Raw genomic sequence first — 19,100 nt, forward strand, 5'->3', positions numbered from 1 at the left:
ATGCTTTCAACATATATAACCGCCGAAGTGAACTAAGAATATATTTTTCTTTTTGTACTGAAATAGACCACTAAATGCTTTCGCCACAAATAACTGCAACGGTGAAGTGTGTATATATTTTTCTTTGTGTACTGAAATAGGTCACTAAACACTTTCAAGACATATAACCGTCAAAGTGAACTGAGAATATTTTTTTCTTTTTGTACTGAAATAGGCCACTAAATGCTTTCACCACAAATTTCAATTTTAGTCTCATCAGACCAGAGCGACTTCCTCCATACATTTTGGGAGTCTCCCACGTGCCATTTTGCAAACTGACAACTTGCCTTTTTGTTTTTTGCTGAAAGTAATGGCTTTCTTCTGGCCACTCTGCCATAAAGCCCAACTCTATGTAGCATACGGCTTATTGTCATCCTATGTACAGATACTCCAGTCTCTGCTGTGGAACTCTGCAGCTCCTCCAGGGTTACCTTAGGTCTCTGTGTTAACTCTCTGATGCCGTCTTTGCCCAGTCCATGAGCTTTGGTGCGCGGCCGTCTCTTGGCAGGTTTGCTGTTGTGCCATGTTCTTTCCATTTGGTTATGATTGATTTGAAGGTGCTCCTAGGGATCATCAAAGATTTGGATATTTTTTTTATAACCTAACCCTGACTTCTCAACAACATTGTCCCTTACTTGTTTGAAGAGTTCCTTGATCTTCATGGCAGTGTTTGGTTAGTGATGCCTCTTGCTTAGATGTTTCAGCCTCTGGGGCCTTTCAAAAAAGTTCTGTAAATTAAATGATGCAAATCCTCAAACAATCCATGTTAATTCCAAGTTGTGAGGCACCAAAATATGAAAAAAGTCAAGGGGGTGAATACTTTTGCAAGGCACTGTAGCAGTTGCCCCCCAATAACAAGGACAAATTGCTGGAATAACAGAGCTGTATAATGGCTATTTGGATCCCCAAATAATCTCTCCCTACACTTGTAAATCGCTTTTCTAGCACTGTCCCTAGCGCCTTCTGACGTCTCTCCCTGCACTAAGATGCTGTGAAATTATTCCTTGTACTGAAATAGGCCACTAAATGCTTTCGCCACAAATTACTGCAACAGTGAAATGCATATATATTTTTCTTTCTGTACTGAAATAGGCCACTAAACGCTTTCAACACATATAGCCGCCAATGTGAACTGAGAATATATTTTTCTTTTTGTACTGAAATAGGCCACTGTGACAAACCACCCGCCAATCCCGTCGTACTATGACACAGTTGCCATACAGGTCTCCTCCACTAGAGACTTCTGGAGGCGAATCCACTGTGAGCACAGTAGACATTTAACCACTTCCCATCTGGGCCCTTTGCCCCCTTCCTGACCAGGCCAAATTTTTCAAAACTGACATATCTCACTTTATGTGGTAATAACTTTGGAACGCCTTTATTTATCCAAGTCATTCAGAGACTGTTTTCTCGTGACACATTGTACTTCATGATAGTCATAAATTTGAGTCAAAATATCTCACCTTTATTTATGAAAAAATCCCAAATTTACCCAAAAATTTGAAAAATTCGCAATTTTCTAAATTTCAATTTCTCTGCTTTTAAAACAGAAAGTGATACCTCATAAAATATTTATTATTTAACATTCCCCATATGTCTACTTTATGTTGGCATCATTTTGGAAATGTCATTTTATTTTTTTAGGACGTTAGAAGGCTTAGAAGTTTAGAAGCAATTCTTCAAATTTTTAAGAAAATTGCCAAAACCCACTTTATAAGGACCAGTTCAGGTCTGAAGTCACTTTGTGGGGCCTACATAGTGGATACCCCCATAAATGACCCCATTGTAGAAACTACACCCCTCAAGGTATTCAAAACCGATTTTACAAACTTTGTTAACCCTTTAGGCGTTCCACAAGAATTAAAGGAAAATGGAGATCAAATTTTTAAATTTCACTTTTTTGGCAGATTTTCCATTTTAATCAATTTCTTTCTTTAACACATCGATGGTTAACAGCCAAACAAAACTCAATATTTATTACCCAGATTCTGCGGTTTACAGAAACACCCCACATGTGGTCGTAAACTGCTGTATGGGCACACGGCAGGGCGCAGAAGGAAAGGAACTCCACATGTTTTTTAGATGCCATGTCCCATTTGAAGCCCCCTGATGCACCCTTACAGTAGAAACTCCCAAGAAGTGACCCCATTTTGGAAACTAGGGGATAAGGTGCCAGTTTTATTAGTACTATTTTTGGGTACATAGGATTTTTTGATCATTCATTATAACACTTTATGGGGCAAGGTGACCAAAAAATTGGTTGTTTTAGCACAGTTTCTATTTATTTATTTTTACAGCGTTCACCTGAGGGGTTCAGTCAAGTGACATTTTTATAGAGCAGATTGTTACGGACGTGGCGATACCTAATATGTATACTTTTTCTCATTTATTAAAGTTTTACACAATAATAGCATTTTTGAAACCAAAAAATTATGTTTTAATGTGTCCATGTTCTGAGAGCTATAGTTTTTTTATTTTTTAAGAGATTTTCTTATGTAGGGGCTCATTTTTTGCGGGATGAGGTGACGGTTTTATTGGTACCATTTTGTGGGACATACGCATTTTTGATCACTTGGTGTTGCACCTTTTGTGATGCAAGGTGACAAAAATTGCTTGTTTTGACAGTTTTTTTTTTTTTTTTTTTTTACGGTGTTCACCCGAGGGGTTAGGTCATGTGATATTTTTATAGAGCTGGTTTTTACGGACGCGGCAATACCTAATATGTATACTTTTTTTTATTTGTTTCACTTTAACACAATAATAGCATTTTTGAAACCAAAAAAATGATGTTTTAGTGTCTCCATGTTCTAAGAGCTATAGTTTTTTTATTTTTTGAGAGATTTTCTTATGTAGGGGCTAATTTTTTGCAGGATGAGGTGACTGTTTTATTGGTACCATTTTGTGGGACATACGCGTTTTTGATCACTTGGTGTTGCACCTTTTGTGATGCAAGGTGACAAGAATTGCTTGTTTTGACACAGTTTTTTTTATTTTTTTTTTACGGTGTTCACCCGAGGGGTTAGGTCATGTGATATTTTTATAGAGCTGGTTTTTACGGACGCGGCAATACTAAATATGTCTATTTTATTTTTTCTATTTTTAATTTTTTTTTTTATTCCTTACTTGGGATTTTTTTTTTTTTTACATGTGAAACTTTTTTTTATTTTATTTTTTCAACCCTTTATTTTATTTTTATTTTATTTTACACTTTTCGTCCCCCATAAGGTCATACAAGACCTCTGGGGGACATTTACTTCACTTTTTATTTTTTTTTCACTGTTGATTTCTCCTGTAACTGGGGCTGACATAGTAGCCCCAGTTACAGGACAAATGCACCCCTATAGAGGCTGTACAGCAGCAATCCTGCGCTGTACAGCCTCAGAGCAGGGCTGATCGAGGTCTCTGAGAGACCTCACACAGCTCCTGCACACTCCGGTCACGGCGGTCACATGACCGCCGGGCCGGAACAGGAAGCGCACAGCGCTTCCTGCTCTGCAGACACAGCGCTCGGAGAGCGCTGTGTCTGCAGCGATCGTGAAGGCAGGGACACCTGGGCACTGTCCCTGCCTTGTCTTAGGGTTGCCCTGCTGTCACTGACAGCGGGCAACCCGATCAGCAGCTGCACGATTAGCGTGCAGCTGCTATTTCTGACAGGACGTTTTAAAACGTGCTGTCAGAAATAGACGTCCACCCATAGGACGTTTATATCCTATGGGCGGACGTGAGGCGGTTAAGATTGGTTGGTGTGCCCATACATGATACAATCAGAAAAATAAAATTATCGATTTCACGATGGAAATCAGATTAATTTGCTGCCACCACTCTTTGTATTGAATCGGGGCGAAGAGACCCCGGCTAATCCTAAAGGGAAGAAACGGTTATTTGCAACCTAGCTAACCAATCAACAATTTATAGAAATAAGACAATGCGGTAGTATGTCTCTTCTGAGGACAGAGTTCTTAGCATAAACCAGATAATCAAGGAACAAGGGCAAAACTGGAACGATGCAATCGTTAGTTTTATTCTAAAAACTATACACAAAAAATATATACGTTAAAACTGACAGATAAATATGCCTGCCGGTCGAACAGATTGGTTGGATAGAAATAGGTAAGAGGTGGAAGGGAATAGAATGTCTGTAAGTTCAGAATTACCATGGCAGTGTCCAGTAAAAGGCAAAGTCTTTGAAAGGAATAATCCAAGATGGCGGGGTGCCCATGTCCAGCGGGCGGTCGTGATGTTAGTCGACGTCAGATGGTAGATGAAGGACCCAGGACCTGAGTTTGTCACTGTTTTTACCTACTCTGAAGCGGGGAGTGGTTATGACACGTACAGGTCCAGCCTTGTGTAATTGGAACAGGGGCAGTCCTTTGCCCCATAAGAAAAAAATCTGGCAGAACCTTTGCTTTGCCCATTTCTCCATATCCCGTAAGTCCAATCAAGAAATATAGTTGATATTGATAATCAGTACAATTTTACGCATCATCTGATAACAAATACGACTAGAAGATAATACAGGGTGCCTGAGAACCTTTATATCTCAGAGTGGGAATCTCGGATTTTCCCGTGGGTTTCCTAGAAGGTGGGTTAGAAGAACCGAAACCATCTCTGAAGAGAGGGTTCCTTTCATATTTCCATAACCCATGAAATATTAGGAAAATATGGGAAAAATATGAAGTCTATGGATTGAAGGTGACTTTCAGGTCATCTTCCTTCCTGTACCAACCAGCTGTGAGATAAGGATCTGTCCTTTTCTTCTGAAGCTTGCTGCCCAGGCTAAAGGTGTGAGATCTTCTGCGATGCCGGAGCCGCTCCGACTACAGAAAGGAAGTTTTTATGAGGTTCATGAGGTTCTGTCAAGAAAATACCAGATTGATGGGTACTTAACCTGGCATGGGGGCAGGAAGATTATTTGGCAAGAAGGTGCTAATTGTACCTCTGATCTGTGAGCTGTGCTAGCAAGGGTAAATTACTTTGGGTTGAAAAAAAGATTTTAACTCTTTGTGTGCAGACGAAGGCTCTGGTGATTTTAAAACTGGACGCATTTGCGATTTCTTCGTGTTGCTGAGATTGCGAATCGTCACTAAATGCTTTCAACACATATAACTGCCGAAGTGAACTGAGAATATATTTTTCTTTTTGTACTGAAATAGGCCACTAAATGCTTTCACTACAAATAACTGGAACAGTGAAGTACGTATATATTTTTCTTTCTGTACTGAAATAGGCCACTAAATGCTTTCGCCACAAATAACTGCAACAGTGAAGTGTGTATATATTTTTCTTTATGTGCTGAAATTGGCCACTAAACACTTTCAACACATATAACCGCCAAAGTGAACTGAGAATATATTTTTTTTTTGTACTGAAATAGGCCACTAAACCCTTTTAACACATATAACTGCCGAAGTGAACTGAGAAAATATTTTTCTTTTTGTACTGAAATAGGCCAGTAAATGCTTTCGCCACAAATAACTGCAATAGTAAAGTGTGTATATATTTTTCTTTATGTACTGAAATAGGCCACTAAACGCTTTCAACACATACTGTATAACCGCCAATGTGAACTGAGAATATATTTTTCTTTTTGTACTGAAATAGGCCAGTAAACGCTTTCAACACATATTACCGCAGAAGTGAACTGAGAATATATGTTTCTTTCTGTATTGAAATAGGCCACTGAACGCTTTCAACACATATAACCGCAGAAGTGAACTGAGAATATATTTTTCTTTTTGAACTGAAATAGGCCACTAAACTCTTTTTCCACAAATAACTGCAACAGTTAAGTGCGTATATGTTTTTCTTTCTGTACTAAAATAGGCCACTAAAGGCTTTTTAACAATACAGTGCCTTGTAAAAGTATTCACCCCCTTGACTTTTTTCATATTTTGTTACATTACAGCCTTATGTTTTGTTAATCTGATATTTTTTTGATGGATCAGAACAGTTGGTGAAGTGAAACTAGAAAAATATATAAATAAAACTATTGTTTAGAAATAGAAAACAGAAAATTGGCATATGCGTATGTTTGTTAGGAAGCCCATAAAAAGCTCTGGTGCAAACAATTACCTTCAGAAGTCACATAATTACAGTGCCTTGCAAAAGTATTCACATCCTCCCCCCCCCTTGACTTTTTCCATGTTTTGGTGCCACAACCTGGAATTAACATGGATTGTTTGAGGATTTGCATAATTGAATTTACAGAAAATGCCCACAATTTTGAAGATGTTTTTTTTTTTTTTTTTATTACGAAGCAAACAACAAATAGGACAAAATAACAGAAAAAGTCAATGTGCATAACTATACACCCCCCTAAAGTCAATACTTTGTAGAGCCACCTTTTGTGGCAATCACAGCTCCAAGTTGCTTTGGATAAGTCTTTATGAGCTTGCCACATCTTACCACTAGCATTTTTGCCCATTCCTCCTTGCAAAACTGCTCCAGCTCCTTCAACTTGGATGGTTTACGCTTGTGAACAGCAATCTTTAAGTCTGTCCACTGATTTTCTATTGGATTGAAATCTGGGCTATGACTAGGCCATTCCAACACATTTACGTTTCCCCTTAAACCACTCAAGTGTTGCTTAGCAGTGTGTTTGGGGTCATTGTTCTGCTGGAAGGTGAACCTCCGCCCTATCCTCACATCATGCACAGAGTGGTAAAGGTTTTGCTAAAAAATATCCCTGTATTTAGCACCATCCATCTTTCCCTCAACTCTGACCAGTTTCCCAGTCCCGGCTGCTGAAAACCATCCCCACAGCATGATGTTGCCACCACCATGCTTCACTGTGGGGATGGTGTTCTTTGGGTGATGTGATGTGTTGGGTTTGCGCCAGACAAAGCGTTTTCTTTGATGGCCAAAAATTTCAATTTTTGTCTCATCAGACCAGAGCGACTTTCTCCATACATGTTGGGAGTCTCCCACGTGCCATTATGCAAACTGACAACCTGCCTTTTTGTTTTTTGCTGAAAGTAATGGCTTTCTTCTGGCGACTGTGCCATAAAGCCCAACTCTATGTAGCATACGGCTTATTGTCGTCCTTTGTACAGATACTCCAGTCTCTGCTGTGGAACTCTGCAGCTCCTCCAGGGTTACCTTAGGTCTCTGTGCTAACTCTCTGATTAATGCCCTCCTTGCCCAGTCCATGAGCTTTGGTGCGCGGCCGTCTCTTGGCAGGTTTGCTGTTGTGCCATGTTCTTTCCATTTGGTTATGATAGATTTGAAGGTGCTCCTAGGGATCATTAAAGATTTGGATAACCCAACCCTGACTTCTCAACAACATTGTCCCTTACTTGTTTGAAGAGTTCCTTGATCTTCATGGCAGTGTTTGGTTAGTGATGCCTCTTGCTTAGATATTTCAGCCTCTGGGGCCTTTCAAAAAAGTTCTGTATATTAAATGATGCAAATCCTCAAACAATCCATGTTAATTCCAGGTTGTGAGGCACCAACATATGAAAAAAGTCAAGGGGGTGAATCCTTTTGCAAGGCACTGTAGCAGTTGCACCCCAATAACAAGGACAAATTGCTGGAATAACAGAGCTGTATAATGGCTATTTGGATCCCCAAATAATCTTTCCCTACACTTGTAAATCGCTTTTCTAGCACTGTCCCTAGTGCCTTCTGACGTCTCTCCCTCACTAAGATGCTGTGAAATTATTCCTCCCTATCCTTTCCCTGCACTTATAAATAGTTTTTTCAGGTTTTTTTTTCATAATGAGATTTTTCCTATTGCTGTCCCTAGCGCCTTCTCACGTTTGTCCCTGCACTCAGAAATCTGGAAGATGTCTGATTCAAAGATGGCCACCGTAATTATAGGGCTAGTAGTATAAGGTTGGGTGGTACTCCAATTTGATTGCGTGGGTGTTAGGAGATGTTTCCAAAACCAGATAATGATATAATTTAGACTCCTGTACTCCACTTGGTTTTCAAGAATAATGCTTTTATTAGTGTGCGGTTCCAGTCAAAAAACGTTTTTCGGCTTATAGCCTTCTACAGTACAACTGGATCCAGCCGCATAGGTTAGGGAAAAAGCATGGAGGTGGTATCCCCTCAGTGGGTGGCAGGAAGCTGCGTTAGTAGGGGGCTCTGTGGCCCTGTGTGGCGAGTGTTGTGGTAAGGCAGTAGCCTGAATGCCAAGGAAATTCGCATTCGTTGTGAATCGAATTTTTCCTGAAATTCGGATCAAATTCCACTTCCTCAGCTTCGATTCACTCATTTCTAGTTACTACTATGTAAGCTGTAAGTATTGTTTGCTGCCACTGTATATTAGTTAGCACAAAAAGATGACCAGGAAGAGTTAAAGTAGTTATCTTAGAATCTGATATTGATGATCTACCATCAGGATAGGTGATCAATATGTGGTTGGCAGAGGTCTGTCTCCAGTCACCCCAGCTGATCAACTTTTAGACGAGGCCGCTGCGCTCACCAGAGCTCCGGTGAGCATTGTGGTCTCTTTAAAGCTTACCAATCACAGCGCCATACATTGTTTAGGGGCTGTGTTTGGTTTTGCAGCTGAGCCCTATTTACTTGAATGGGTCTGAGCTGACGTCACCAGCCATGTGACAATTATACAGTGTCACTGGCCTAGGAAGAGATCTACACACTAACGAAGCACTGGGGCCTCTTTCTTTTTTTTTTCTTTTTTAAATCTTTTTATTGATTTTGAATAAAGAGCAACTTATACATCAACTTCAAAAGCTTGTATATTATAGAATTATTGCATTGCTTAAAGAAGCGTTACGGAGTCCAATACATATGGGCTTCATAAGGAAAGCAAACATTTCTACAGAGACAAAGAACATGGTATAAAGATGTCTGTGAAGGTTCTCAATTATCCATGTCATGGTATATCTATAAAGAATAAATCAAGGCAACTGTAGATTTCTTGAAAACGTTTCACTCGTTCTTCCAACGAGCTTTCTCAATTCTGAGTGACTGTACAAGAATTCTCTGGGAATAAATATGTAACTGAATCAACATCTGGTAATTATACCCAGCATGGAGTCAGAGGTCATTATACCCAGCATGGGGTCAAAGGTGTTGATTCCATTATCCTAATTGGAGTCAGTAGGTGATAATGACCTCCCAGAAAAAGGTGTCAAGACAGCATTGTATGTGGCAGACAATAGATGTCTAACCCCCCCCCCCCCATCTCTCTATTCAAGCTTGGCTTCTCCATTTTTACGTAGATGGCCTCCTTCACACTTCGTTTGTACCAATCTTGTACAGTCACTCAGAATTGAGAAAGCTCGTTGGAAGAACGAGTGAAACGTTTTCAAGAAATCTACAGTAAGTCCAGTTGCCTTGATTTATTCTTTACAGATATGGTATAAAGATGAGATTTCAGGACAATGCATGGCCAGAACTCTTTTTCATGTCATGGAGAAGAAAATATCTATAAACAAGAGGCTTGTGGCCGGCTCCTTTAATCTTCCTGACGACAGAACCATAGTGTCACGAGGGTGTCGAGAGCCACATCTCACTCCGTTATACCCGGGGTCAGGAAGTCACAGCGGGTTGCTGCGCGCTCTATGTCTAAAGATAGTGCTGTTTCTTAATGGTAGCTTTCTGGGTTTGCCTTGCAATCCTTTTTGGCTCATTTAGGGATCCGTAGCTTCTCCTCCTCAGCTGTTTCTTGTCCAGCAATCCCAACCTCCTGATATTCCCATCTCCCACTTCTCTGGTTGCCAGATATAGAGCTTTCTGCCTGGACTTCTATACTGACCCACTGGAGCTGTGTAGCTGTGATTCCTGGTTGTTGTTCCAGAGCGTTACCCTCCGGATCCCTGTTGGGCTTCTGTTGTCCGCTGTTGTCGCCCACCTGGGATTATATGTTTGTCTGTATTGTCTGTCCTCTCCTTGGTGTTTCCCTTTAGTGTTAGTGGTGCGGACTAGTGTTCCCACCGCCCTATTCACTACGTAGGGCTCATCTCAGGGAAAGCCAGGGTTTAGGCACGTGATCGGCGTACGGGTGAGAAACCTGTCTAGGGACGTCAGGGCAGTCAGGTGCCAGCCTCAAGGTGAGTTAGGGGTCACCACCTTTCCCTCTCCCTTGGACAGGGCCTTCCCATTTCCCTCCCTTTGCGTCACGTATGTGATCGGCACGCCGGTCATGACACATAGCTACTCCTGTTCATTGTACAAACCTTTTGAAAATGTGATTCAACATTAAGAGCAAAAGCTCCAAAACAGTAACCAAAGTCAAAACCTAACTCTCCATAGGAATAGAGTTGAGGAAAAAAAACAAAAAAAACAAAGACAGAAGGTGTGTGTGGGGGGGATGGGGGGGGTGATGGAATTGAGGGGAGGTATGGAAGGTAGTTCTTCTGGTTTTCATGTCAAGGGCGATCCCAGGTAACACTGTAGGACCAGGAAGTTAGTCAGGCTACCAGCAGTGTTATTGGGTTGAGATTTACATGTATTTGTTCTGAAACAGGGGAATTTAAATATCAGTCCCACTCCTGTGTAAGTGTTAGTGAAGAACAGCTTCCTTGAACTAAATGTGTGTTTTGTTGGCTGTCCAGGTTACCCAGGGATTCTATATTTTAGTGTATCTGTGATGAGTTCGTAATTCCCAATGTGAGAGTTCTTCCAACCTAGTTAGGGATTCTACTTTTTCTTGCCAATGAGAAGTCGATGGTTGGGCAGTCGATTTCCAATTTGAGGCAATCAATAGTCTAGCGGCTGCAAGCAGAATTTTCAGCTAGGGAATCTTAGGTTTTGCTATAGTGCTTGGTAATAAGGTTAAAAGGGTGATTTTAGGACATACGGGAAGGAGGGAGTTATCTAACTCGAAGATATCTCTTGTCAACCTAAAAACTGATTATCAATAGTCTTTGATTATGGGGCAGGTCCACCAGATATGTAGAAAAGAACCCCTTGCTGTTAGACATTTCCAGCACCTGTCCTATGTATCACCGTACATACGACTCAATCTCACTGGGGTCAGATTCCACCTATTGAGGACTTTGTAGGCATTTTCTTGTATAATCACACATCTAGAGATTGTCTTTGGGGCACCTACTACAATATGTGTCTCCTTATCAAAGAATTTCACGCCTAGGTCCGTCTCCCATTCCTTTACAAAGTAAAGGGGGGTTGGGTATTCCATTGTTAATAAGTTTCTAGAGACAATGGAGATAAGCCTCGAGGGGTATTGAGTTTGAGATATTAGTTTCTCGAACCAAGTAAGTGTCAAGTTCTTTCTGTTCTGTTTTAGGACTCTGCAGGTGGTAGATTTCAGACATATGAATTGGATCTGATTGAGATTGTTTAGCTGGAATTTTGCGGCTAGAGCTAGGGAAGCTTCCTCCCCATCTAGTAACTCGTCAACTGGCAAGGTGGAGTTGTGTAATTGTGAGGGAAGAATCTTGTAACTGTCTGTGTTGAAACATAAGCAGTTTCCAATGGTCAAAAGGGGGGTTGGAAAATCAGAGCATATGTCTCTTATTTCTGGATTGTTCCAAACCAACAGGGTAGTTGACACCAGGGAATCTCCCTTTTGTGACTGTGGAGCCCTCCCATGTTCAGATAGGATAAGGGACCTAAGTGGAAGTCCTGCTAAGCTTTCTTCCAGGGGAATCCAATGTTTATGATCCTATTAAAATGGACTGCCCTGTAATATCTTTTAATAGAGGGAAAGCCAATCCCTCCCTTCAAAAAAGGTAGAAGCAAAATTTTGTTAGAAATTCTGGGTTTTATATTACCCAAATGTAAGAGGAGCATATTTTCCTGAAGGAGCCAAAAAAGCTACTTGGTAGTTTCACTGGGAGTACTTGTAGTAGATAGGTAATTTTGGGAACGATTAAGGAATTGAAGATGTTACGTCTACCTATCCAAGAGATTAAGGAAGGAGACCAGGAATTTAATATTGCCGGTATTGATTTTAGGAGTGGGGGGAAATTGACTTCATATAGTTTGGACAATTCTGGCGTGATATTAATTCCCAGGAATTTTATGTATGACTGTGTCCACTCAAATGGAGAATCTGCTTGTATCTTTTGTAGGAGTTTAGATGATAGATTGATACTCATAGCTTGCGATTTTGATAGGTTTATTTTGAAATTTGAGATGTAACCGAAGGAGGTGAAGATCCAAATTATAGCTGGAAAGGCCTGTGATGGGTTAGAAACCATTAGTAATAGGTCATCAGCATATGCCGCTTGTTTGATTTCCAAGCCCCCACAGACCAAACCTCTTATCTTGTGAGATTGTCTAATATATTGTAAAAGGGGTTCAATTGTGAGTATAAAAAGAATTGGTGAGAGAGGGCAGCCTTGTCTCGTCCCATTGTTTATAATGACCGCTTGGGAGAGTATGTCGTTTACTTTAATGTTTGCACTCGAGGAGACATACATGGTGAAAATGGCCTTTATGAAAGGATCAGGGAAGCCTAGCTTAGACAGTGTACATTTAACAAAGGCCCATGCCATTCTGTCAAAGGATTTTTCAGCATCTGTACCCAGAACCACAAAAGGAGTCTTTGTCTTTTTTGCCAATGCAATTGAATTTATGATTTTGTATGTATTATCTTTACCCTCACGCCCGGAAATGAAACCCGTCTGATCTGGGTGTATAAGGTCTTTTAATAGGAGTTTTATTCTGGTGGCCAGTATCCTAGCGTACATTTTAAGGTCTAAATTTAGCAGAGAAATGGATCTGTAACTGGAACACAAGCTTTGGTCCTTCTGTAGTTTGGGTATAAGAGTGATGTGGGCATTGACTGCTTGAGGAGGAAATGCCAAGCCAGATAGTGCTGCATTAAAGCTCTTAAGCAGATGAGGCATGAGGATTTCCTGAAAGGAGAGATAGTAAAGCATTGGTAGTCCATCTGGTCCAGGAGACTTTCCTTTGGCCATTTTTTTTATGGTTTCTGAGATTTCTGAAGTCTTTATTGGTGAGCACAGACCTACAGCTTGATCAGGGGTTAAAACAGGGAGCTGAATTTTACTCCTTAGTCAGCTCTAATTTCTTCTCTCTAAGACTATCAGGATCTGAAACATCTATGTTATAAAGAGCTGAGTAGAAATGTTGGAAAGCCTCTGCTATCTCCACGTCCTCCTTTACTATCTACTTATCTTTGTTTAGAATAGCCAAGATTCTAGACTTACGTTTACGTTGCCTTATCATAGCCAGCATAAACTTTGTAGGTTTGTTACCATGCGCAAAAAGTTTCTGTTTCAGAGATAGATATAGTTTTGCCGAATTTTTATTTAGGAACTCCCTGAGCTCATCCCTAGCTGAGGAGAGTTCCAGTAGGCAATGTTTATTCCGGGAGCATTTGTGTGCAGATTCCAATTTGGAGATTTTGTCATAAAGCTCGGCTATTCTGACACGTCTCTGTTTGTTCAGGTAGGAAGCAATTGAAGTAAAGTCCCCTCTTATAACTGATTTTATGAGCTTCCCAAATTATGTGTGGAGAAACTACATCTGGTACGTTTAAAGAGAAAAATTCTTATAGCTTCCCCTCTGCACTGGGGCCTCTTCCAACAGCTGATCAAAGGGTGTCCTGGGAGTCAGACCACCACGATCTGATACTGATGACCTATCCTGAAGATTGATATCAATTTCTGAATAACCCTTTTAAGTGGAGCATGGTAAAAAGGGTTATTGTGTTGTGTGAGATATATAAATGTAGCAAAGTTTTAATATTAGTTTTAATATTCTACAGGACAATTAATTATACCTCAAAATCATATTTGAGATTTAGGACTAAATTAATTGTCTGAGACTGGAAAAATAGATCTGATATTTTTAAGAGACACTACCACTCTTGGTGATAGGTTGTGTATGGCTTTGCATTCCCACTCCATTCAAGTGAGGTTAACGTTTTCTGGGAATTTTTGGGAGTTTAACAGATATGCTCATGCAGTTTCTTGCCTCATGTACACCTTCCCCATGTTTTTTTATTTATTTTTATTTGGACTCTCCTGACCCGTTTTACCATGGAAACACATCATTCTAGTTTGTATCCCTCCTGTATGTAGCACTTCCTGCTGCTGTATCCAACCAACCTCATGATGCACTGCTCCTTTCTCTACCACAGCTCTAGCACCGCCCCTAACAATTCACAGCTCGTTTATAGCTTCTCCTACCAGCTAGTTACATAAATACTCCCCTATCACTGACACGCCCATGGACATAACATCACATGGACATGGTCATTTGACCATAGCCTAGAATGGATAGGACCAATAAATGTAAAAGAAATCACATGTATATATACATTCTTAACCCTTCCCAAACACCCCACATACATTTTACGTTGGTGGTCAGGCATTTAACCATGTTGACCACGGGAATTTATAGACCAGGTGAGTGCGCCATCAGCCATGTACTGGCTTCCCGGTGAGGATCGGGGGAGCCGGATGTAGTTTGTAGCAGTTATTAGATCAAAGCATAGTATGTGGATGTGCGATACAGATATATTTTCTCCTTTGGACATGTAGTTTGCAGCAGCTTAGGGGAAATGTTAAAAAGTGTAAAAAGAAAAAAGTTTTTAAAAAATATGAAAAAAATCAAAAAAAATCAAATCACCCCTCTTTTCCCAAAATAAAAATAAAAATACACAAATAATTTAAAAAAATTAACATCATGGGCATCGCCACGTGCAAAAACACCTGTACTATTAAAATATAAAAATATTTATCTCATAAGGCAAACAGTGAAACGGAGAAAAGTCACAGTTATCAGTGAAAAGTACAGATCGCCCAGCAAAAAAATTAGCCCACAAGTGCTGTACGCATAAAAAATATAAAAGTTATGGGGGTCAGAATATGGCAATGCAAACAATTTTTTTTTCCAAAGGTTTAATTATTATTATTTTTTTTTTCAGTATTAAAATGCAAGAAAAACTATACATATGTGGTATAGTTGTAATCGTACTGGCCTGAAGAATAAAAGTAACAGGTCAGTTTTTTACGAAATAGTAGACAGTGTATAAAAATAAAATAAAACTGTGGCAGAATGGTGTTTTTTTATTTTTATTATAGTTCCAGTCCATTTGGATTTTTTTCTGGCTTCCCATCACATTGTATGCAACCGTAAATGGTGCCATTAGAAAGTGCATCTTGTCCCACAAAAATCCAAGCCCTCATATGGTATGTGAATGAAAAAATAAAAAAGTTATGGCTTTGGGAAAACAGAAAATCTTGAAAGAGTTAAGTTGTCTTCTTGGTCAAGTTGTAATACATTCTCCTCAGTTACTTTATTTTTGTTTCTTCTCTTGTAGATGTCCATTAGTAACCACTAATTGCCACGATTACACATCTATACCTATATCCTGATGTTGCTATTTTGCTACAGTAAATGTATTACTAATTATGAATTTGAAACATGGTAAAATAAAGAAGTAGTAGGTTTGTGAACCAACTCCACAGCCCAGAAATGTCTATTTTAGTGTCCAGCGCTGTTATTTCATGGGGAATACAAGTGTGTAATAAAATAGACATTTTAAATGACATATCCTCCCAATTAAGGATGAGAGAAGAGAGCTTCGGATCCAAGATCCAAAGTCGCTTTGCTCCAAAAAAAATTTAATGCTGTATGGATGCTTATGGCATTTAAATGTATGCACTCCAGCAAGGCGAAGTGACTTATTTTGGAGAATAACTTGGATATTTGATTATTAAACTTGAAAACCATTTTAAAACAGCAATCCGAAGTTGTCTTTGTTACTGATTCGTACCTCGGGACCGAAGCCAACTTCGGAACCAAGTTTCAAAATAGTCACTTCGCCTTGCCGGAGCGCATACATTTTAATGCTGTATGGGGATGGATCTCCGTACAGCATTAAAACAAATTTTCAACTTTGGATCTTGGATCCTACTCCCAATATTCATTTTTCAACAATTTTTGGCTGCTTTTCTTTTTCTTTTCAGCAGTGATATAACTTGAGAATAAAATACAAATATTGTCCTTCTTTAGCAGTCAACACAAATGATAAAATAGACAATCCATTGTCCTGCTGTTGCGAGGGAATGATGTTATCTGAAAGGTAATCCTCATGATAATAGTAGATGTATAATTGAGGTAAAGGTATGACTAGACCTAGATCAAGATGCCCACAGAAGAGCACTGCCTCGATCAGTATAATGCGTGATACTCTGAGTCACTACAGGAGGGATCTCTTTGGTTGGAGTGATGGTTGGATTTAAAAAGTTAAGTTAGACTGTTTGCATGCTACATGTAAAAGTCCCCCCCAAAAAAAGAAGCGGAAATAGAGGCAGGACAGGAGGCTTCATACATGGAGTGGTTTAAAAAATTATATCCAGAAAACCATCCACCTGAAAAATTACAAAGAATATTCAAATACAGGTTGTTAATATGGGATTTTCTAAAATGTGATGCAGGTGTCCATTTAAGTGGTTTTATCTAGGCCTTGCCAGGATCTCCCTCGTGCATGATATCAATATCAAACTTTAAGCCAACAGTCTGCTGTTTCTATCATGTCATTCCTCCACAGTGTGGACTGTTTGGTATTTTTATTTTTTTATGTTTTTCAAATAATGTTTTTTTAAACTGGTGGTAATATCTAGTTGGTACTATCACACTATATATCTTGGGATATGTTGAGCCTGTAAGGAAGGACACATCTGTACTAGTAGTGAGGGAAGGCTATGCACATCACAATATGTACGCTCAGGAATGTGACTATGCCCACTTGTGCTTTCATCAATATAACCTAATTACCTCAAATAGGAAATGAATTGAGGTGGGATTTATCTAGAACTAAAGGAGTTAAAGTAATTGCAAGAGAAACATCCTTACTGCAGATATAATAAGACAGACAAAGTGTAAAGTTTTCTATGTGCTAATAACAGAACAACGGGAAAGAAAAGCTGGATTCAACTCCCGGCCGACAATGAAATGAGGTTTTAGCGGTGTTTATATGAACATGAAACGCGAGGTGAGCCGAGATGCTAGGGAAAGCTCATTAGGGCGGCAGCATGTGCCTGTATGGCTGTCGTATCACTTCCTCCATCTCTCTGCACCCACACAGGTTCTTTTTATCTATAATTTAATATCTGGATATATGTGGATCTAAGAGGAAACTTGAAACACGAGGGAGGGTGTATGGAAAGTGCTTCTACCTCCGACAGCTGATAAAATGAATTGCTAATGTGTCTGTTCACTAGAGATATCCCTCATCTTTAGCAGTCCACTGGCAGCAGAGAAAGGAGCAGAGACGTGGAAGCCATGGATAAAGTGAACTGTAATTCAGAGCTTAAAGGGTACCTGTCACCTCAAAAATGCATCTACAACCGCCAGCAGTAACTCGTAGTTGCCCTCAGCCTGTTAATAATCATATGTTTCATCCTGTTGTCCGATGCTGCGTAAGTTCAAAAAACGCGGTTTTATTCTCCATTAGCTCTATAGTGCCGGCCAGCTTGAAATCAAGAGGGCAGCGGTCTACTTGCTTCAAGTCAAGGTAACCACTTCCCCCTAACCGTCCCCTCTTGCCTGAGAGTAACAGTCTGCAGTGCGGCCGCGATTCCCCAAGCCTCGCGCATGCGCATTGCGCCGCTGAAACCCAGCTTGCAGCGGCAGCAGGAGATGGGATAGCACATTACTACAGAGCGCACCGCGCATGCGCGAGACTTGGGGAATCGAGGCCGCACTGCAGGCTGTCACTCACAGGCAAGAGAGGATGTTTAGGGGGCGTGGTTACCTTGACTTGAAGCAAGGAGGCCGCTACCCCCTTGACTTCAAGCTGGCCGGCACTATACAGCTGATGGAGAATAAAACAGCGTTTTTTGAACTTACGCAGCATCGAACAACAGGATGAAATATATGATTATTAACAGGCTGCGGGCTACTATGAGGTACTGCTGGCGGGTGTAGATGCATTTTTGAGGTGACAGGTTCCCTTTAACCAGTCTCTGCAAATGTAGTCACCGTGTAAGACCGAGGATTATTGGGGTCACCAGAGGAAATTATTCCAAGGTCTCAACACGTCCCATCTACACAAAACAACTACATGTCTGATTTTAATTGCATATAAAACTACCCAACCTATGGGGGTAACCTGTGGCTGGAATAGAATTTTGAGGTCATCGATGTCTGGCACAGCGTTACTGGGGAATCTTTAGGTGGCAGTGAATGTGGCCATTGATAGCAGAGGCATATTGTGAGGACCTCAGTGATTATCAGTGTTTTGTTCTCTTAAAGGGAATATGTCACATTCTAAGCTTAAAATTTAACTAATTGTAGTATATTTGAACTAATATCTTCATCTATCTCATATCTTTATATCTATCATCTACCTATCTATCTATCCATTTATCTCGTATTTGTCTATCTATCTATCTATCTATCTATCTACAACCCCAATTCCCAAAAAGTTACGCCCTGTGTAAAATGTAAATATATGTAAATAAAAGCAGAATACTATTGGGGTCATTTATCAAGGTGATGTAAAGTAGAACTTGCTTAGTGTCCCATAGCAACCAATCCTCCTTTAATTTTTCAAAGTTCCTTTGGAAAATGAAAGGTGGAATCTGATTGGTTGCTATGGGCAACTAAGCCAGTTCTAATTTACACCAGCTTGATACATGACCCCTAATAAGTAATTTTTATTTTTTTTGAAATGGTAAAATGTCTCACTTACAACATCTGATACATAATCTGTGATCTATTGTGAAAAAATATGGGCCTATAATATTTGCAAATCAATGCAATGTTTTTATTCACATTTTGTCACAATGTGTTCACTGTGACAGGGGTTGCCTGTTGCTCATGTTTGTACTCTGGCGTACTAGCTGCAGTGGATTCCGTGTGGGCTGGTTGCCAGGGGTGATGTGTAGTAACGGCAGCCTTTGTGTTTATTGGCTTTTCCTTGCTTTCCCCTCCCTGTCCGCTGGTAGAGTTGAGCGAACACCTGGATGTTCGGGTTCGACGAGTTCGGCCGAACTTTCGAAAAATGTTCGGGTTCGGGATCCGAACTCGACCCGAACTTCATCCCGAACCCGAACCCCATAGAAGTCAATGGGGACCCGAACTTTTGGGCACTAAAAAGGCTGTAAAACACACCCGGAAAGGGCTAGAGGGCTGCAAAAGGC

This window comes from Bufo bufo, chromosome 4, assembly GCF_905171765.1.
Source record: "Bufo bufo chromosome 4, aBufBuf1.1, whole genome shotgun sequence".
NCBI classification, from domain to species: domain Eukaryota; kingdom Metazoa; phylum Chordata; class Amphibia; order Anura; family Bufonidae; genus Bufo; species Bufo bufo.